Source organism: Microtus oregoni, unplaced genomic scaffold (genome assembly GCF_018167655.1).
Source record: "Microtus oregoni isolate MIOR12 unplaced genomic scaffold, Mior012 000036F_ref0000092, whole genome shotgun sequence".
NCBI lineage: Eukaryota > Metazoa > Chordata > Mammalia > Rodentia > Cricetidae > Microtus > Microtus oregoni.
Genome location: NW_024543095.1, coordinates 22,730,000 through 22,752,022, shown reverse-complemented (window position 1 = coordinate 22,752,022; position 22,023 = coordinate 22,730,000). Strand labels below are relative to the sequence as shown.

Here is a 22,023-nt window from a genome sequence, read left to right as displayed (position 1 = left end):
ACGAGAGCGGAATAGAAAGACCAGTGCTTAGGAATCCCGTCAGCAAAGCTGGACAGTTTCCAAGCCCTGCCCTGCAGACTTTGGTGACAGCAAGATATTCAGATGAGAACCATGTCCTCAGAGACTTCTTTGTTCAGTAGAGCTGGCCTTTATGATGTAGTAAGGCAGTGATTGCGACAAGGACGTTGATGAACTGATCCCCCATCTCCTCGGAGGACAAAGTGAGAACAGGGAAACGGATGCCTTGGAAAGAGCTTACCTTACCGGCAAAAGCCATTTCTGACTAGCTTGTTCTCTAACTCCCTCTTCTGGGAGGTTGTGGTACTACCCCGAGTTTTTATCTCCACTTGAGGAATGATTGTTCTCATGCCCAGTCCTATCAATAGATGGGGACTCCCCCAAAGACACGTCTTGTGTCTCATCTGTCTTTGTCTCTGATTCAGCTTCTAGCTGGCACCAGGTATCCTCAGTGGCTGAATAGATTAGCTGACTAACCCTTTGTCCTTTAAAAATGTTTCAGTGTTTCCCAGAGACTCTCTGACTCTCTCCCTCCCCTCCTCTATCCCCCACTTTCTCCCTCCTCCTCCTCCTTCTCCTCCTCCTTCTCCTCCTCCTCCTCCTCCTCCTCCTCCTCCTCCTTCTTCCTCTCTCTCTCTCTCTCTCTCTCTCTCTCTCTCTGAAAGAGAGGGGGGAGGAGAGAGAGAACAGTGAATAAACTACCATTGAAAATGGCTATGGTTGTATATGAGATTTTATTTATTCATTTTTGAGAAAGGGTTTCACCCTGAAGCCCCGGCTGGTTCAGAAAAAGACCAGACAGGTCTCACACTTGGGACAATCCTCGTACTTCTCTGCCTCCCAAATACAGGGGTGGCAAGTATGTGCCGCTACACACAGCTAGATTTCATTATTTTGGATATCAAGAGGTGTGTGAATAGTGTATTTGAATGTCTCGCCTATGATTAATGATTAATGTAGTTATTGACTGATTGGCTAGTACAGGTCTGGGAACACATACTCTCCTGAAATACTGTAAGAAGGGAGGCAGTGGCATTTCTACAATGAGGGGTAGGCAGCCCGAGGAGCACAAGTCTTCCGTAGAATTTATAAGATGGTCAAAAGTACAGGTTGATCTCACAGTGCAGATCTGTTCATTGATTTTTCTCTCATGTCAGGTGTTCTGTGATGCTATCTCATTATAAAGGTACATGTGCACACACGTGTGTGCACACACACACACTTCTTGATATGAATATTGTCCCCTCATTTTGTAGAAGGGGAAACTGAGGCGCAGAGATGCTCATCCATGTTTATTCAGCTCATTGTATCTGTTAGACACTAGGCTGGGGCACAGGGACCACAAGGCACAGAAATTTTGCCCTCGTGAGGCTGACCATCTAGCTGGAACACGAAACACAAGAGGCAAAGAAGATGTAACAGGCTACTGCCAGGGCTCGTTGGAAAATACAGCCATGCCCAGGAGACGCTTGCTGCATAGTGATGTACTCAGGAACAAACACACACGGCACCAGGGTTGGTTCTCAGTGCTACGGTAAGATGTAAGGTTATAATTGCTCCCTGAGAGTAACACACGGTTCCTGGGAGCACACTGGAAATAATCAGTGCTCCTCACAGCAAGTGATGTTACTTGGATCCCAAAGGTTGAGTAGGAGAGCAATAGGTTAAATCAGAAAGGATTCCTGACAGAGGGAACAGAAAGTACAAAGGGCCGAAAGTGAGAACTGATATACTCCTTAAGAATTAGCTCTGTCTGGAACAGAGATTTTGAAGGAGAAAGGAGGAGGGGAAGGCAACGGGGTAGGTCCTATGGGTTATCATACAGAACTCAAATCCGGGGTTGAGGTAGCTGGGGAAAGACCAAGGAAACTGGCGTGAACAAGCCAAAGCAGGTGTAGTGTCTGATCCACGAGTGAAAAAGGAGAAATGGAATTTGTGGCTATGTCCAGTCCAAGACCGAGGCTCACCTGCGTCCAGCGCCCACCACATCAGGAAACATCCTGTGAGCAAGAAGAAAAGTGATGGTTCTTCCCTTACCTCCTCGGAACTTTGCCTTTTAGGATCTCCTGGGGCTGCAGCAGGGCCAGAGAGGAAGAAGGCCTGATCCTTCTTCTTCCCCTTGCCTGGGATGGGAAGATGCTTGTCCTCCAGAGCCAACCTGCAGCAGCTCTCCAGTCCTAGGGTCACTGCTCCTTTTTCTCCTGGGGTTGACATCGTCTCTTTTAAGTCCATGCCAGGCCTGCGATGTGCAGGGACTGCCTGCTCCATGATACATGAGAGCCCTTCTTTGTCTTCCAGAAAACAGGCAGGCAAAAGCAGAAGCTTCCTGCATGGGAAATTATCTTCCCTGTGTTGTCATTGTCTTCTTCCTCTTCTTCTTCTTCTTCTTCTTCTTCTTCTTCTTCTTCTTCTTCTTCTTCTTCTTCTTATTGTTATATTTAATTTTTGGTTTTTCGAGATAGGGTCTATCTGTAGCTTTGGAACCCGACCTGGAACTAGCTCTTGTAGACCAGGCTAGCCTTGAACCCACAGAGATCCGCCTGCCTCTGCCTCCTGAGTGCTGGGTTTAAAGGCCTGCATTAACACTACCTGGCTCCCTTGCTGGGTGGTGTGAGGTGCATATGCATGGGTTTGTTCTACCCTGTTTTCCTGTACACCACCTTGCTGAACGGTTGCTAACAACACCAATACATAACTAAATGAATGCTCCATTACTTTATATTTTGGAACCTTAAAAATGCTCAAATGTCTTTGTAGTAAACAAATGTCTTCAACAATCGCTCAAAAGAAGTCGTGATAGAACTTATTCTCTTTATATTTTTCAGTGGAAATGGCTGCTTTTACCCATAGTTTTCTTTTCACACTGTATAGCAGAGAAGGGCACCATCTGTCTCAGACTCTCTCAGTTCAAAGGGTAGTTCTGACAGTGTCCAGCTGGGTGACCTGGGGCAGGCTGCTTGGCATTCCTGTACCTCCACGTTCTTCTCTGTAAGAAAGAGTTGCCAGTAATAGTACTGGTCTCACAGAGGAGGGGTTAATTAATTCATTTGGCAATGTACTTAGAATGATGGCTGGCTTTTAGTAGGTGCCTCATAAAAGTCACGCTACCGCCATTTTTCAATTAACATGAGTGGCCTTCCTTCCTTCCTTCCTTCCTTCCTTCCTTCCTTCCTTCCCCCTCCCTTTCCATCCTTTCTGTGGGTTTGTACAGTACTGAACTGTATGAGCAAGTCTGTGGAGGTCAGAGGTCGACATCCGGTGTCCTTCCTCAACTGCTCTCCACCTTAGTTTTTGAGAAAGGGTTGCTCACTGACAGTGGAACTCATCGATTGGTCTAGATCGATTGGCCAATGAGCTTCGGGGCATACAGCCTGTCTCTGCTCCTCATGCTAGGATCACAGATGCATGGCTTCCACACAAGTGCTGGAGATCCAAACTCAGGACCTCATACTCACTGGGCCAGCTCTTCACCCACTGAGCCGGGGCCCCAGCTTATTTTTCCTTTTTGAGAGTCTAGCTGTAGGTTCCGGATAGATGCTCAGGAAAAGCTTGGGAGGGATAAGGTATGCTGCCCTTTATCCCGAGCAGCGTTAAACCCACTGCCACAAAAACAGACCACAATGAGACAAGGCTCTCTGCAGGATCAAAGCGGGAAGGCACAGCTTTGCCGCTGCCGCGCTAAGTTTAGGGGTTGCTCAGCGCGTTCGCTGAGGACAGAATAACATCCTGCGTGTTAGCACATGTCACACCAGTCATCCCAACACCCTTCAGGGCAGAGCAGCAGCACACAGCTCAGCACAAACTGCAGAACCACTGAGAATATTTTAAATGTGCATAGCGCACACTGCGTGGGTAACATTCTGGTTTGTCCCAAGTCACAGTGGAAGGTCCTGGTGCTGAGTATTGCGGTGTGGATTTCTTTTTAGAAGCAGTCAAACGGTGGCTATTTTAAAGTAGTCTTTTCGTGGTCAATTCATCTTTTAGCTTCCAACACATAAGGTTTTTTTGCTTCAGAAACAACTCCAGCCAGAGGGCTCCTGCACAGAGAGAGGAGAGGCTGCTTCCTTCTTCTAACGGAGGCTGCGGTAAGCAAGGTCTCCGTCATCTGCATAGTCTGGGAATGCGCAGGTGACTGCGAAGACAGCCGTAGAGGGACAAGAATGGGCATATGGTCCTCATTGGCACAGCATAACAAAGTAATTAAAAATGTCTTAAAATGCAGAAAGCCCCCAAACTGTAAAGTATATCATAGTAGATGTCAAATTAGCATTTTTCTGCTTCTTTTTAACAATGCCATAATCTCATTAATCTACAGAAGGAACTAAATGCATGGACTCCAACCAGTTGGCTGGACATATGTTGCACATTGGACTGGCCATTTGGCTGGATCAGCTTAAAATGGAGAAACTGCATATTTTGGGGGTACCAAACACAAATCTGGACCTGCTTATTACTTTTGTCCTCTCTTTTTAAAGTGATGGATTTGTAAGTGCCAAAAATTCAGTACCAACTTGCATTTAGAAGGGAAAAGAGAAGGCCCATAAAGAAACATCACAGAGGAGAAGGACAAAGGATTGAGGATGGAGACTCCAAACCTGGCTTCAGAGGGGTGCCCCATACTATATGCCGACACCCCCGCTGACAATGCTATACATTACAAATGTCAAATCTACTGATTCTGGCTCATTCATGAACAAGGTGGCTCAGCTGATTAAGGATTTTATTTGGGATGTTATCAGGTATTATTAACCATTTAGCATACTGCTTTGTCTTAAACTTTTCTTAACAAATACGAAAATTTAAAAACCTTCCAAATCTTACCAAAATCAGAACAAATGTATTTTTTGTTTACCCATGTGGCCACACTCATATATGAATGCTCAGGACATTGTTCTAAATGTTTGTGTTTTTTTTTTTTACTAGGCAAAGAATTTTATTAACCTTTTTCCAAACTTTATTCCCAGGCTTCTTCAGGTTAATTTGCTGCAAAGAATGAATTGTGTTTAAGCAAAAACTGAAAAGAGCTGCAGTGTCCAAGGGGCTTGGGCTTAAAAATATTAGCGATCTAGATTTGATCAGATCCATAAACAAAAGACCTTTAAAAAGCAGCCATGATATAAAATAGCAGCTCCTGTAACTTCTGCAAGAGTCACTTCTTCAGAAGTCCCCTCCGTTCAGTTTGCCTCGTTCTTAGAAGCCTCATCAAAATTCTCCACCAGGTCTGGGACTTCATCATCATCATCCTCTCCAGTAGCAAGGGGTGCTTTTCCATCCACAGATTGTTTGGGCAGAGCTTCAGCCAGTCTCCTTGAACTAGTCAGACTGTCTGCCCCAAGCTGGTTTAGAATGCTGGGAAGCATTTCTGTCAGTTGCTTTGTCTCGGCGTGGCCTGTAATGGTGAAGGTGTTTGCTGCCAGAGACTTTAGGGTTGTTAAAATGGATCACTGTTCCTTGGTTTGTAAACATGTTCACCTCTTCAATACCAGAGATATTGTTCACCCCTAACTTCTTTAAAGAGAACTGCAGTTTTTTATCATCTGCTGTGGCTGTTCTGTGAACCACCTTCTTCTTTCTGCGAGCAGTTCCTTTCCCACCAATGCGCACTTGTGCCTGCAGCTTGGCCAGTTTTTCCTGGTTCATGATTGTTTCTTTCATCTTGTTGGAGTGGAAATGGGGCTTCGTGGGGGACTAGGGTTCGCCCTCAGGGGGTCTCGGGCGGACCAGCTGAGATAAGGCGCACACACGCAGGGACGCGAGATGGCAGCTAGAGGGCTGTCCTAAATGTTATAAGAATATGCATTTGAATGTGATCCTGGGAGATGCTTGTACTCAGGGCAAATTCATAGCTAGTTCACGGCCAGGCAAGAAGTGTGGCATCTTGTGGAAGTTGTCAAGGGCAATGTGGACATGCGAAACGTCAGCTCATGCCTACGGGGGTATGTTTGTTGGGAGCTATGGTCAGGCTGGGGTCAGAATCACCTTCAGGAAGGAGGCAGCGTTTGAACAGATGGGAGTAGGAGTCTGACAGGCCGAGTCAGCGAGGTGGTTTGGCACCTCCGCACTCGGGCCTGGGATGTCGGAAAGCACAGGGAGGTGCTTGAGTGCACTGGAGGATGACTTTGGAGAAGCAGATGGCGGTCACCAGTTGGGGCTTGGGATTCTATGGCCCATCAAGGGGTGTTCAGGGCAGTCACAGGTTTCTGCAGTCTTCCGAGTGGAAGAATCTGTCCTTCGGGGTGAGCCTCGTGGAAGCGTGCAAATCTCTCTTTGTGTCGGGGAGAACATTGTTCTGGGGAGATAATGGCAGACCGGGCAAGACGTGATAAAGTCTTTGTCTGAGGAAAAACAGTGGGAAGCAGGGATGGGGTACAGGTGGGATGACCCTAAAAAACAGGAGTCACGTGATATTGAGGCCACTTGGTGAGGCAACAGGATCAGAAGACCCCAAGATGATCATCTGAAATAACTAGGTGTTTGCAGGCAGGCTGGCCGGTGACACAAAGCACTCTGATTGACAAAATGATGAATGGACAAATGTGTTGGATTTCAGAACAGTATGTTCACGCTCAGGAGGCCGAGGAAGGAGGATCTCTATGAGTCTGAGACCAGTCTGGTCTACTTAGGAAGTTCCAGGCCAGCCAGGGGATACATAGTGAGACCCGGTCTCAAAACAAAACAAAAACGCCTCACAAACAAACAAACAAACAAAAAAACCTAAAACTTTAGTCTCTCAGACTAAGACAGAGGCTGTGTTGGGACCAGGACGGATGTGGCAAGATGGGGCCCTGGTCTCTGCTCTGTTTTAAGTTGTTTAACACTGCGTCCCTGAACCTAGACACTCTTTTTGACCTTTTTAGAAAAAAAAAAAAAAGAAGTTCGCAAGAGGACCAGAAGTTGAAACCATCTCCTGGAGCTGACAACGCTGTCATAGTCCTCCGTGGTGGGACTGGGTGCTTTTTCCAGATCTGAACGTGGGCCTTGTCTATCAGTAGAGGACTCTGTGCAGAGAGGACAAAGACATGTGGTCCAAAGAGGCTGGAGCGCTGCTGTTGACTCTTTATGGAATTTTCAAATTAAAGTGTGTGTTTGTGTGTGTGTTCAGGGCTGCAGAGGAAGAGGCTTTCCCTGTAGACAGGGTGCACTTTTGACCTGTGCCCCAAACCCAGAGTTCATGTAGGAGTAGGTTTCAGTCCTAAGGAAGATAGAAGCCATTTAATTTCATTAATCCCTCTTTTTGTGGCAGTAGAATTTTCTAAACGGAAATGAGACCTCGGAGACTCTTGGCATAGAAACGGTAAATTGGAAATCTATCCATGAATACTTCTCTGCATTTAATTAAATGCCAGTCTCTGGAGGCTTAGCAGTGTATGGAGTAATAAAGCCATCACACGAAATGGCTAAATATATGCACTTTAGTCCACATCCATTTTCTCCATAACAAGAAGCTAGCTACGCAGACACATTCTGAAGTGGCTGTTTGTGGAGAAATATTCCTAGCACTTATTTTCTCTTCATACTAACTCTGATCTAAACAAATGTGGATTAAATGTGTTTTGTTCAAAGCTGTTAGGGCCAAGTGAATTTTTTTTTTTCCTATTGGACTTGAGGCTGCTGACAGGATCAAGACCCATTTCTCTCTGGTGATGAAGACCCCCCGGTACCACTTCTAAATCTCCCTGTGACTCGTGATTAGTGCCGGGAAAACACCTGGTGAGTTGTTGAGATCCGTTTCCGGTACTGTGAAGTCTGTGGGGATTCTTTTAGGAGTTCCACAATATTGGGGGGGGGGGCGCAAAGGAGGCTTGCAGAGAGCGGCAGCGTCAGAATGTGTGATGTGTGCCTTGGAATTTCATCCATTCAGGAAACACACCTGCACACTTCCTCCCAGAGAGAATCTTCTTTTAATGATCGGTGGGTGAAGGAGTGTGCATGCGTATATTCGTGTGTGTGTGTGTGTAAAAATCGTATTTCCATTTTACATTTTGTGGGTTAAACTGATTATAATAAACAGCAAAAAATGTGTATTTTAAAAAAAAGTTTTGCTATTTATTTAGTTAACAGCTTAGAAAACTTTATACACTTTTTTTCTTTTAAAGACAGGGTCTATATGTAGACCAGGCTGGTCTCAAGCTCACAGATTCTCAGAAATCCTCCTGCCTCTGCCTCCCAAGTGCTGGGATCAAAAACATGTGTCACCTTTTCTGGCTCTTTAGTCTTTATTTTTTTTTTATGTGCATTGGTGTTTTGCCTGCATGTTATGTCTCTGTGAGGGCATTAGATCCCCTGGAACTGGAGTTATGGACAGTTGTGGGTGCTGGGAATTGAACCCGGGACCTCTAAAAGAACAGTCAGTCCTGTTAACCTCTGAGCCACCTCTCCAGTCCCATCTCTTTAACCTTTATAAACAGGAACTCTCCTATTACATTTCAGCCCTATTGTAAGGAAAAAGAATGAGTGTGCTCATTGAGCAGGCAGATAAGCCTAATGAACTGGGCTTTAGGTGCGCTCTCTTCACCCTGGCATGTTGTTTAGGGGCAGACAGTGTCTGGCTTGGGGCTCTAGGGTGAGATCTGCTCCAGTGTCAGACGCTGCTCCTCCTTCTTCGAGTACCTTTGTCGGGGCTTCTAGGTGTTCTCTGAGCCCCAGTTGTCTTGTACATAGAGTGGGAACATAAGACAGAGAAGACAGGTTGGGGCTTTGAACAGTGTCTTGTGCCAAACTGTAAACACCAGTGGTCATTAACATCATTCTTAATAACTGAAGGCTGCTCCAGGCTCCTGGGCTTGGTTTGACTCTCACTGGGGCACCAGGATGCTTGGGTGGTGGCAGTGATGTTAGCTTAGCCTTAGCCCCGGCTCTCTCACGCCTGCTTCCTTTTAGCTCTGCTCTAAGTTTGCTCGGTATGGCACTTGGATCAGAGCAGCTTCCTCCTATGTACTGTGGCCTCCAAAGCTCTTCCTGCCTCTCCGACAACAGGAGCATTTGGAGAAGTGAGTAACCTCGAGCTGGAGAGGAGTACCAGATTTGAAGCCAGACTGGCTACGTTTGCATCTCCATTTGACACTGTATGATTCTCGTCCACAGAGTCAGTTTTACACGGTGATTCCAGGCTTGGCTGCAGGAATCTCCCATCCTTAGATAGATGACTTAGTATCCCCGAGCTTCAGTCCCCTCATCTAGAAATGGGGTTAATGATAACCCTCACCTCACAGTTAGCATGAACCGACATAAATCCAAATGGCTCTGTAGTAAGAGCTCAGTTAGAAGCTATGGGATGTACACTGAAGGGTTTTCCACAAATGCAGATCGAGTGTTCTTCACTCAAAATACGTGGGATCAAATTATTTCATATTAATAATTGATGGCTGGGGGTATTTTCACACGCATGATGAAATATCCTGGGGACGAGACTGAAGTCTAAATATAAAATTCCGTTATGTTTTCTATAAACATTGTCTGCATAGCTCGGATGTTTTGCAGAACACTTTTAATGTGCCTGCATTTTTACAGTGATCGCGTGAAATCAGGTGTGGAATTTTCCAGCTGTAGTAACATGTCAGGGCTCAAAAAGTTTCAAGTTTGGGTGCTTTTCAGATCTTGGGTTTTTGAGGCAGAGACACTGAACCTGTGTTATTATTACAGCACGGCCATGAGCCTGTTATTTAAATGTTTACAGGCTTGCGTTTTTATTTTTAACCTGAAATTGGAAACAAAACCAAGCTCCCTTGTCTGCAAAGCCGGGTGGATGTGATAATGTACAGAGCGGACTTGAAACAGAGTGGGCTCTTGGTGGAGGACGTGAAGATTATTACCGCAAATTAACCGTGCTGGAGAGACGTCGCTGGCCATGGCCTTCCCGTGGCCTGCTTCCTGCCTTTCATGTCATGCCCAAGCTGAACCACATTCCCCACAGAACTGACATCTTTCCAAGGGGATTCCGTTCCAGGTATTGCCACGCAACCCAACCCCGGCCTACACTCAGGCCTGGGTAATTGCTCTGCACACAGACATCACTCCCTGGGCCCCAGTAGAGGCCTGGCCCTTGAGGCCGCTATATTTGATTTCTGTAGGTCAACAAACAAACATTTGAAATTAAATAAGCATGTTAGTCACGGCAGGTTCAGGTTGCTGTAATTAGCTTCTGTCTGGCCTGCTGGAGCAGCAGCAGGCCTCTGCTTCCCACTGCCCGTGCAAGGAGAAAACACCCAGCCCAGGGCTCCGGGGCTGCTGCCGCCCGCCTGGAGCATTTGACATTGATGCTTTAGGACAGTTGCTGGCAAGGCCCCTTCCTGTGCTAGTGGAGGGAGGCAGGGGGAGCTTTCTCGTCGCCAGGCTGTGGAGTGTTACTGTGCGGGCTACCGGTCCTGGAAATACACAGTCTCTGAGTACAGGGAGCTGTGATGGGGCCAGCACAGGGACGGCGTCGAGATCGGAAGCAAACAGAAACCCTCTTTCTCTTTGGTTCCAGGGCTAACACCGCTTGGGCTTCACATTTCCCAGGGGTGCTTTCTGGGCTAGGTGTCTCCCTTCTGAAATATTAGGTTGGTAGCAGAGTCTGTTCCTGCTGCACTGTGGCCTCCTTCTGAGTCTGGGGCCAGCACACCTGCGAATGTGTTTCAGCGTCCTTTACCAGTCCTTGTTCCAGCTCTGACTCTCTGGAGTGCCTGCTCCTCAACTTGGCTACTTTTTTTTTTTCCTGTTTATCTTTTTTCTTTTTATTTTCTTTCTTTCTTTCTTTCTTTCTTTCTTTCTTTCTTTCTTTCTTTCTTGTAGACTGAATTATAGTCTGCTTGTATCACTACTGTGCAACCTGGCAAACCTCGGCTGCATCTAATCATAGTGGGGTTGACAGTAATAACGATGGTGACAATTCTTTGCTTTGTAAGGTTCTTTAGATCTCTCAAAGCAAACTGCATTTTATTTCCCCCCAGAAACTGCTTTGCCTGCGCAGTCCTCAGTTCTGCCATGCAGCTCTCAGAAGCTGCAGCCGTTAGGCTGCTCTAGAGGAGCAGATCCAACAGGAGAAGGCTCGCTAGCTGGAGGTTGATTAGGAGGGCTTGCTGAATACGGGCAGAGTAGTCCAACACTGCTGGCCTCTCCCTGGAGAAACTGAGACTCAGGGGGTTCTTCAGTTCACAAAAATGGGTGTCTCGACAGTCCTAATCTGCTCCTGAAGGCCTGGATAATTTCTGGAGGTTCACAAGTCCACAGTCCATGTTGGAAGTCTGAAGAAGCCAAGACGATTCAGGAGAGCGCACCCTGGTGGTGAGGACGAGGGAAACCACCCAGGCCTAGAACCAGGGTTATATCGGCCCATCCCAATATCCCCTCTACCTGTGATCTGCGGGGGCATGGGAAGGGACCAGTCCTGCAGACCCAATATCCCCTCCATCTGTGATCTGCTGGAGCATGGGAAGTGACCGGTCCTGCAGACTCAAAGCTGCGGGATCTCCACAACACAGGGCAGCAGTAGGATATCCAAGAGGAGTCCTAGTGAGGGCCCAGCATCGATAGTGTAGCAGAAATCAAGACTCTCTGCAATGAACACTTGCAGGTAAAGATACACTAAAGGGTTTTCTGTGTGACTCGTTGGCTCATTGTGTGGCACTTCAGCTTCCATGAAGAGCCCCTCCCACCCCCCACCGTTTTTGTTTTTCTCTTAAGTTTTCCCTGGGGGTGGAGAGCTGCAAAGGCAGAGGGCAGGTACAGAGGAATGGGAAATGAACGGGATTAAGATGCGTGCTGCAAAGGACACAGAGGATAAATAAAAAGAAGGTTACAGAAAAAGAAGCTGAGGTTGGAAGCCAGATCTTGTCCAGACACCCTGTTTACAGTATAGCCTAGCTGAAGTTTGTTAAAAGTCAGACCCAGAGGGGTGATAAAAACGGTGGGAACTAGAAAATCCAGAGAAATGAGTTGAAGAGATTAAGGCATGTAATTCTGCAAATACTCTGGGTTCCTTTCTATTTTCATATATATTTCTCCATGTATAGTATATATTACATACATTATATAAAATATATTTCTATATAATCATATATTTATATATTTCCATATATATATATTTGAGACAGGGTCTCTTAGCCTTGACTGTTCTGAAACTTGCTAGCTAGACCAGGAAGGTCTTGAACTCACAGAGATCTGCCTGCTGGAGTCTTCTGAGTGCTGTTTTTAGTGGTTTGTACCACAAGGTCTGACTTATACATGGCTATTTTTAAGAAGAAAATATTTACATGCTCTAATAAGAATATAAGCATCTATATCATGATTGTATGTAACATACTTTATGCTTCTAGTTAATTCTAATGTGACATGTTTGTGTTCAAAGTTTTGCTCAAGTAACAGAAGGGAAGACATTTATCAATGAGTAGCATTTCAATAAGTTTTAAAAAGTCAGTTGCATTGTGAGACAATTGAACTTTGCATCACTGCCCTCTGGTGGTATATTCTGGAATGACAACTTTTATTCACTTGTTACAAAATCCAAGTGGAATTAAAGAAAAAAAAATTAACTTATCCAAGATCTTTCTTTCACTTCTTACTAAGATATTTTTGTTGTTGTTGTTGCTTTTTGTATTTTGAGACAGGGTTTCTCTGTGTAACAGCCCTAGCTGTCCTGGAACTCACTTTGTAGACCAAGCGGGCCTTAAACTCACAGAGATCTGCCTGCCTCTGCCTCCTGAGTACTGGAATTAAAGGCATGAACCACCACCGCCCAGCTTTTCTTGATAAGATATTAATAGTAAAGCCTGGCATCCTTTCTTTGTCCCACATGAAATAAAGATATAAAAGTATAAAATTACGAGAAAGAGTTGATGTTTACACAAATGTTCATCTCTCAGAGAAACTGACCATGGCTGTGTGAGTGTTCCACATGTTAGCTACATTCTCACATGGGAGTGTAGCAATGAAGTCAGTGTCTGTCTAAACAAACAGTACCCACGACATGTGGCTCTGTCACCACTACAGCACACAGGAAGGAGGGTCTCTTCTTTGCTAGCCGCAAAGGGTGAATGATACAGAGGATACTGGTGGCATGTACTCAGGCCACTGAGATTTACCCAGCCATGCTACATAGCCTGACACAGCTCTTCTACACCAGAAGGTCTCCCTTTCCCCACCGAAACCAGCATTCCTAAAGAGGGGTTTTCCTAAAGTCACTAGAAGCAATGAAGGCTTGTGTGTCGTCTGGGATCACCCTCCACCTTGAGTTAGCTACAAATTCACTCATTACCTGGTCAAGACTTGATCTGCTTCGGCTGTGAACTGATTAATGACATTAACTCCTAGTGGCGACTCTGTCTCCTTCTCTCGGACAACATAATTTGTGAAAAGATTCACAAAATGAACCTCTTAATTGACCGGTAAATGGAAGCTTGTGAGGGCATTTCCACAGTGGCTATCCTGAAAGCTCGCATCCTGGAATTTGTTCTGTTTGGTTATATTTATGTTCAAAGATGCATGTATCTGAGCGTTAATCACACGATTGTAATAGCTTAAAAATGAGACAACCCTGTCTAATACTTACTCAACAATAGGATCGTGATTAAATTGATTAGGAACAGAACCTGTTCATGCAATCAAATCAGTTGTCGAGAAGCAGTGAGATGGTTGTAGGTGTCGGTGTTCCCATAATGTGGGGCTGTGTTGCACTGTTCAATTTCAAAACCGAAAACAAGTTGCAGAGCAGCGTACATAGTAGACATTAAATGAATTTGTATATTCATAGGGAAAATAGCTGTGAACTGAAGGGATTATATTTAGGAATACTATAAATGCATATACATATATATTTATTCATAACAATACAATTAGTGAGGGAGCAGACCAAGAATGTGAAGGAGTGGGAAGGAGTTTCTGGGAGGGTTTGGAGGGAGGAAAGGGAAGGGAGAATGTTGTAACTGTACTACGATCTCAAAAAGGAAAAAGAGAGAAAAGCTGTATCTAGCAGACTGTAAGAGTGGGTGACCTGCTGTCCAGGTGGCTGGGCAGGAGGAAAGGGTGGGTCAGGAGAAGAAAAGTGAGGGAGGTCTATCTCCTACTTATAAGACTCAGAATTATTTGAATTTTACAAATAATAAGCATGCGTGAATTCGGTATAAAAAAGAAAACTATTCTATGTATTAGCTTCTGTAAGGATATTTGAAGCATTCTCTGTCAGGAGTAGAGATAATATATTGCCTTTCAGGTCTATTTACCAAAGCACCAGGACTCCCTAGTCCAGCCACGTGGCCCAGATCCACCTTGGGCCACAGCCCTCCTATTCTCAGGTAGACTCTAGACAGCATCAATGTGGACAAGCACCTCCTCACCTGCTGCTCTTCATATCTCTCCTGTGCCTTAGGTTTCCAGGGGAAAGCATCACGGATAGAAATTCACTGCGTATAAGCGGATGTGGACTAGTTAAGCTATACTGTAGAAGAACAGCCAGCCCAGCAAACCAGGAACAATAGTTTGGAAGATTCTCCATGCCTTGAGAGGGAATCCCAGTCCAGGTGGACAGGTCACTCTGGCTCTCAAGGAACGTGGCAAGGGGTTTAGGGTACTGCTGAACAACATCAAGGCAGCATCTAATTACTAGAGTATCTGGGGTACCCGGACAATAGACGAAGTTCAGATGCAAGGAATAAAAATACCCAGACAGGGCTACATGGAGAGGATGGGTCTTAGTCATTGTACAGAAGCCCTAAGGTCTCCCTGAAGGTCAGCATCTGAGACATCTGGGCTTGATGCTTCCTGGAATAGACAGGAAAAGACAAGAGGCACAGTTCTGCGGAGAAAGAAGCATGCAGATGCTGCAGCTGCAGCTGGCACGAGACCTTTCTTGTTCCGAATCGCTGCTTTCTTGAAAAACGGAGCTGGGTGCAGGTCTTGTGGTGGACATGAGATTGCTCGATAAAATGTCACATTGATTACCTTACTTTTGTTTTTTTCTTTTGAGTCCTAAAAACAGTGGATGAAAGTCTTTGAGGTTCTAGCAGGTGCTGGGTAGTTCACCATAGAACTGATCCTTCAAAACACACACACACACACACACACACACACACACACACACACACACATATCACAGCCCCTAACGTCTGGCCTTCTTGTTATAGCAACTGTCTGCTAACACTTCTGACCACTGTCATTTCTGCTGACACTAGGCTCAGTACTGTACCTTGGAGTACCGCAGGGACTTTGAGCCAGCTCTTCTTCCCAGGTGGACCACTCTTCCTCAAGACATAATCTGATAAAAGATCAAGCCTGTTCCTTCAAGTTGGCTCAAAAGTCACCTATCCAGAGAGTCTACATTTGGCCCTTATATTACCATCATGTCATATCCTCCCTCCCCCACTTAGAGTGGTTGTTACTGCTTAATATTGTTTTGAAAGTTATATTAATTGCCTCCTCCTGTTCCTCTTTTCTTCCTGCATCCCTTATTGTCGGTTCTGAAGATAAAAGGTTGTTTTTTTCCTTTTTGTCTTCTGATACACAGTGCTTATAACTGGGCCCAACACAAGAGTAATCTGTGTTTATTAGAGAGACTGAATGGACTCCTTTGATCACATAGACACTGTTGGGAAGGAGTCCGGAAGACTACCTTCCTTTTTCCTCCGGCCATCCACAAATCCCTCTGGTTTTAGGTTTTGGCCTTCAGTGCGTGAGATATGGTTCCTGGTTTAAGTGGAGGAAGAGTCAGGTTTGGAGTCAGAGTCAGGCATGTATCTCTGCCTGTTTTCCTTCCCAGCTGTGTGGTTTAGGGGAAGGCATCTCTAATCTGAGGCTGGAATACGTGTGGGCATTCCTAAAACCTGGCGTGTAGAGGCAGCTCATATTATCCTTTATGGAGGTGAGTGGATGAAAGCAGCAAAGAATCTGAGAAATGCAGCTTCATCTAATGGCAATTTGAAATACATTCAGTGAAAATATTGGGGGAGCAAATATCCCAGATTTTCTTGCTAATTGTATATATATATATATATATAAAGAGGTTTTAGTAAGGGTTTTTCTTCATTAAAAATAGTCATTAAATAATCCCAAATAATGGAGGTGGACAATGGTTTTGTAACTTAGGTCTTCTTCCCAGAAGAGACCACAGAACCCTAGGAGGCACCTTGTGTCTGGAAGGAGCCCGTTGAAATTTTTGTGGTTTTCTACGTGCAGACGTTTCTGCATTTGCAGCCTCCACATTTGGAGCCAGGTTCTCCGGTAGGACTGATGGAAAACAGCAAAATGCAAATTCTGTGGGTTCAGCAGAGGGGAGCCAAGGCAGAAAGTCTGAGAAGGCCTATGGAAAGTGAACCAACACTCGAATTCAGGCAGGTGTCAGCAGCCTTCTATCCAGGGCTCATGGCAATGGGGAGCGAGGAGGTAGGAGAAAGACTGGTGCGTAGGTGGAAATATGCGAAACCACGAGAGCCTGTTGCCCCAAATAGCCAAGGTCACGGGTGGTGTGAACACCCGCTACACTGATGTTTGTGTAAGGTCTCTGTTACTGTTCAAACTCTCTAAAACAAACCTATCCCACAATTAGTTTCCTACCCTAAGGAACTTTGCGGAACAGATGGCTCTGTAGCCTCATGGTGAGAGCCCCCATCCTGTGAAACGGTGACTGTCAATCTTCACTGTCATCTTGACTGGATCTAGAATCACCTGGCAGATATGCCTCTGGCCGCGGAGTGAACGAGGACTCTTCTAGAGGTGATCCACCGAGCATCACCTTGCATGGGAGATGCAGCATTCCATGGGCTTGGGAGCGAGGCTATAAAAGAGGAAGGCATGAAAGCTGTATGAGCGCTGGTCTTCTCTGCTTCCTAATCCATGGAGATCCGAGGAGATCCAGACACATATTTCCACCACTAAAAATTCCGAGCGTGCCTTCTCCTCGGTGATAGACCGTTTCCTCAGACTGCGAGCCGAAATAAATCTCTCCTTATTTGAGATGCCGCTTGTCAGGTATTTATCAACTTTAAACAAACAAGCCACCAAACCCAAGCGTTCATTGTCAGCAACCACAACCCCAAAAGCAACTAATGCAAAAGCTTTTGGAGGAACAAAGAAAGGTGAGTGGTGTCTTTTGTTCTAAAGATCTGCCCTCCTGTTTCAAAAAATGCATCTAGGTAATGCCATCCATTCATGTTAAATTCATCTTTATTTTAAAATCCACACATCCGTTTTAAGTCCACAACTATTTAAAAGTCTCAATTACTTGAGGGTTTTTTTTTTTTCTCAGCTTTTGCAAACTATTGCCTAAAACAACTGCTCGCTCTGATATTTCCCTTATGACTATTTTGGTGTATGTGTGAAACCAACGCAGTAATCGGACCTGTGACCCCGTACCTGGGTGAGGAGAAGCCATTTCCATGTGCATTTTCTACATAAGAGTAAAACATAGCCCAGAAACAGACGTTCTTTCCCCATCTCTGCATTGTACTGGGGCCGAGAGTGGTCACTTGTTTTACAGTGTGACTACTTGCCGGAAGCTTGGTAATTTTTGGAGTATCATTGCTGTAAAGTGTATCAGATGCCCCTAAAGCTAACTTCGGAACCAGCCAATCGGTGAAGAGCCCGACTTTCCCCGGGAACCAAGAGATGTTTGTCTAAGGCTACCACGCACACTGAACCTTTCTTGTTCCCAAGAAGCAGAAAGAAGACTGGGGAAGTCCCAAGGAACTGATCCCCAGCCACCTGCTGTGGTTGAAGACTCAAGACTCCAGAGTTTCTGAAACCTGTGTGGATGGTGCTCACGCTTCTTATCTGCCAGCTCCGTCCGTTCTCCGTCCTTCACTAAGCGCTTTAGCAAATGTTTACAAATTGTATTGCTGGGAGTAGACAGGTTGTTCTCGTGGTTTTACTTTAAAACCTTATTTGTTTAGTGTCTTTGAGTCTTGCCCCGACGCTTGGCTGCCAGCCCTAGCTGCCTCTGTCGCTGGCAGCCACTTTCCCTTCCATTCTTACTGCTCTTAGAAAACCCGTCTTCCACCTTCGTCTTAATCCTTCTCAGCGCCAGCACTATTTTCCTGCTCCTTTGCCCTTCTTTCTTCTCTTCTCCCCTTTCACGGTTTCCATTCTGTCGTCCTCTGCGATGGTAGTAATCAGGTCTATCCTCCCCACACCCTGTACATCACTGTCTTTTTCAGTACGAAGGGAGGCTTCCACTCAGGTTTGAAAGATGACTGTTCCCTTAGTGCCCACAGTGGCTGACCCGACCCACACAGATAACACTACCAGTTCAAATAATTTTGGCTCGGGGCCCATTAACACTCACCAGTCATTATGTTGTATTTGGAAAATAAAACCGATTTGGCAGCCTCATTAGATTATAATCAGTTCAAATCTCCCCTTCTGGCTTCTTAGAGCATAGCGCGTGTCCTTCATCTTCTCCAGGTAGCTTTCTTCAGGGCCTGTGTTGCAATGAGAAGGTGATGGAAAGCCTGACCCAGAGGATCTAAGTCCAAGGGACCTTAGAATCCCCTAATGCTCTTAAAGTCTCGATGGGTGAAGTCAGCAAAGAAGAAGTAAGAAGAAATGGTTTCGGGGAGGATATGCTCATATTTCCCTCTGCGCGATGGAGAATGGACCAGTGAACAGGGCACCCCACCAGTTTTCCCTCTAGATCTGAGTCTAAGGGGGAAGGGGTCTCAGAACTCAGCTCCTCAGGGGAGAGCTAGGAGCCTGAGACTAAAACCCAGGTGTCTGTTGAAGACTATGGATTGTCCTTTGAGCAATGTCCTTGTCTGTTTTCAAAGCAGAAGTCATCAGTGGGGTAGAATTTAGAGATTCAGAAGTCACCTGTATCTACCACGATTATAAAGTGTGTTTTGTCTATTCGGACCTCAATTCCTTTGTCTAGTTTGTCGGTATTCTGATGGTCCACATTTTCTCATTTCCATAAGAGGAATTAAATGGAGGGAATACCATTGAAGAGCTGCTAGGCGCATTCAAAATAAAGGCGCCTTTCCCCCAAGCTCCCAGGAACGTCAGTGCCTGAAGAAACAGGGCATTGAAGCCAATAAACACATAAAAACCAAAGCTATGTGAGCATTAATAGTTTGGAGATGTAGGTGGAGGTATCAATATTCTTGAACAACATATGTTCACACTTCATCATCTTAATTAATGAAGTTCTTTTTTCTTGTGGCTTCAGCGGGAGATGTCTCAGGGTAAGAGAACAAGACCTGGATTTATGTGAAGAAGATTTTTTTATTTCATCACTGAATCCAAATGGCATTTTCCTGGTGTGAAAGCAGATGGCAGAGACTTTATTTGCGGTCAAAGGCACTATGTCTGAGAACAAACCTTTCTTGGCAGGCAGATTTGCACAAATTCAGGAAGTGGTTTAAGACATGACATGCCTCCCAGGACCTAATGTATTGACAGGTACTTTTATTAACAGCATTTATACACTCAAATACAGTGACTCAGGGGAGCAAATTTTCATTCTGGCAAATCATGATTTTTCTTTTTTTTTAAACTTGGCCAATGACTATGTAAGAGAATTAAGATCAACTTATTCTCAGCCTGAGAATATGATTTTGTAAGTTTTCTACATCCTAAGAGAAGAGTCTTTCCTGACCTGCTGGGTTTTCAGACTTCAGTGTATTTGAGAAGAATCGTTTTGCAGAGGAAGTAAGTAAGTCTTGGTTTGCTGTTTACCTTATTAGTCTCAAAACGGTGATTTTAGTATTTCTAATGTTGTAAATTTTCAATGATATATTGCCCTTAAACAATGATGAAATTATAGTATAATCTCAAAAAAATAAGAGAAATAATTAAAGAATGTTTGAAATCTCAATTTGCTTTGCAATTGTAAGAAAGTACTACTATTTTTATAACATATAACCAAAATTCTCCTGTCTTCTCAATGGATTTAGGCAACAAGGTTACATCTTCATTCTTCTAGGGTTAAACTGGCTTTAGAATCCAAATGTCCAAATAGGACAGTGGTTCTCAATGTCCTTTTCACAGGGGTCACCTATGGCCAGCAAAAAACACAGATATTCACATTATGATTCATAACAGTAGCAAAATTACAGATACAAAGTAGCAATGAAAATAATTTTAAGATTGGGGGTCACCACAACATGAGGAACGGTATTAAAGGGTTGAGAACTACTGGTCTAAAGGAAACACATAAGTAGGAGATAGCAGAAAAGCATCGTGTACTGGCAAAGGCTTACTGTTGTGGTCTATGCTACGGTCAATTTTCTTTCTTTGGTGAACTTCTTGGATTATAATTTCTCAATTTTCTTCTCGTTTTTTTTTTTTTCTGCCTGCACCACGAAGTCCATTGTCTGAATCTGCAGATGAGTGACGGAGGATTAGGTGACACGGTCATCTGGGCTGAGTGCCTTGAGTTGAACACAGCAGAGGTGATATATACTAGTGACATCATCTTCTGGCCACTTAAAGTTACCCAGGTCTCTGTTGACCCAGCAGGCTCCAGTTTCATTGCAATGAGACTCTTGAGGTTAACCATCATTTCTAGAAAGCAAAGAAGACAAATGCACAAACAAAACCAGGTTCTGATCCAATAATCTAGGCTGGAACTCAAGAATTCTCCCCAATCATTCCATGCTATTGATGCAGCCGGTTGAAGGGTGGCATTTTAAGAAATACCGCACGGGGAGTCCTAACTTCATTGTTCCGTCACAGTTAAAAGTTTTAATTACAGAGACTAAAGTAATTACTCTTTCTTGTAAAGAAGCAATGCAGTCTGCCTCAAAAAAAAAAAAAATACAAATGAATCAGTGAGAACGACATGTTTTCTCTCTGAGGACTTAACGCTTCTAGTTCCTTCTTTACCATGATTGGAAACACAGGGGGAGAGCGGATATTGAGATGTAATTTGCTCACAGAGAACATAGAAAGTAGCTCAAGAATGAATACCTAAACTTTCAATTTCTGCATTGGACTTTAAATCAGCAACAAACTACTAGAGTCAGCTGATAAGTCAATAAACAGAAAAACAGCAAATGCACAGAGAATGGTGACAGGAAATAGCAGGGGCCTGGAGCAAGATAAAGAGTGACAGCTCAGAGAGCTGAGAGTGAGGGTACTTCAGGAGCACAAGGGGGTCGGTCTCTCACTCAAAAATGACTTTTGTTATGCATGTGTGTGCTTGTGTATATAGGTATGTTCATGTGGGGTGCGGGTGCACATCCATGTTGTATATACTGGTACAAGTGTGTGTGTGTGTGTTAGAGAGAGAGAGCGAGAGAGCGAGAGAGCGAGAGAGCGAGAGAGCGAGAGAGAGAGAGAGAGAACAACCTTGAGTCTCATCCTCAGGAACCCATCTTTTGACAAAGAATTCCTCATTGTCCTGAGGCTCACCAATGAATCTAGACAGCCTAGCCAAGGATCTGCCTGTCTCTGCATCCCTAGATTTTGAGATTTCAAGCATGTGCCACCAAACCTGGCATTATGCTGTTGTGTGGCTGAATTCAGGTTTCTATTGTTACAATAAAACACTATGACCTAAAGAGTAAGTAGGGGAGGAAAGGGTTTATTCAGCTTACCCTTCCACATCATAGTTCATCTACAAAGGAAGTCAGGACAGGAACCTGATGCAAAAGCCATGAAGGGATGCTGCTTACTGGCTTGCTCAGCCTGCTTTCTAAGGACCACCAGCCCAGGGCACCACAGCACCGCCCACAATGGGCTGAGCCCTTCCCTCTCAATCACTAATTAAGAAAGTGCTCTACAATCGGATCTTATGAAGGCATTTTCTCAACTGAGGCTCCCTCCTCTCTAATGGCTTTAGCTTGTGACAAGAAGATGTAAAACCTGCCAGTATAGTGGCTTTAACAAATGTTCGTGGATTATTAGTATTTCTGCGAGAAGTCACTTGTGAGTTGTGTTAAAGGTACAAGAGGAGCCCAGTATAGGTGGTATAGATGTGTATTGTGTAGATGACTATAGTTTGCTTATGGTAGGCACTTAGAATAAAATGGAATTATGTCTCACAGAAGTTCTAGATAAGTTGGACAATAACTCCTATGTACCTAAAATATGCTAGCAAAG

General features: G+C 44.8%; 1 pseudogene; it reads right to left on the bottom strand.

Moving 5' to 3' along the window:
- Positions 1–5,188: 5,188 nt before the first annotated feature.
- On the bottom strand, positions 5,189–5,673 carry LOC121433063 (annotated as a pseudogene).
- Between the last annotated feature and the right edge of the window lie 16,350 nt (positions 5,674–22,023).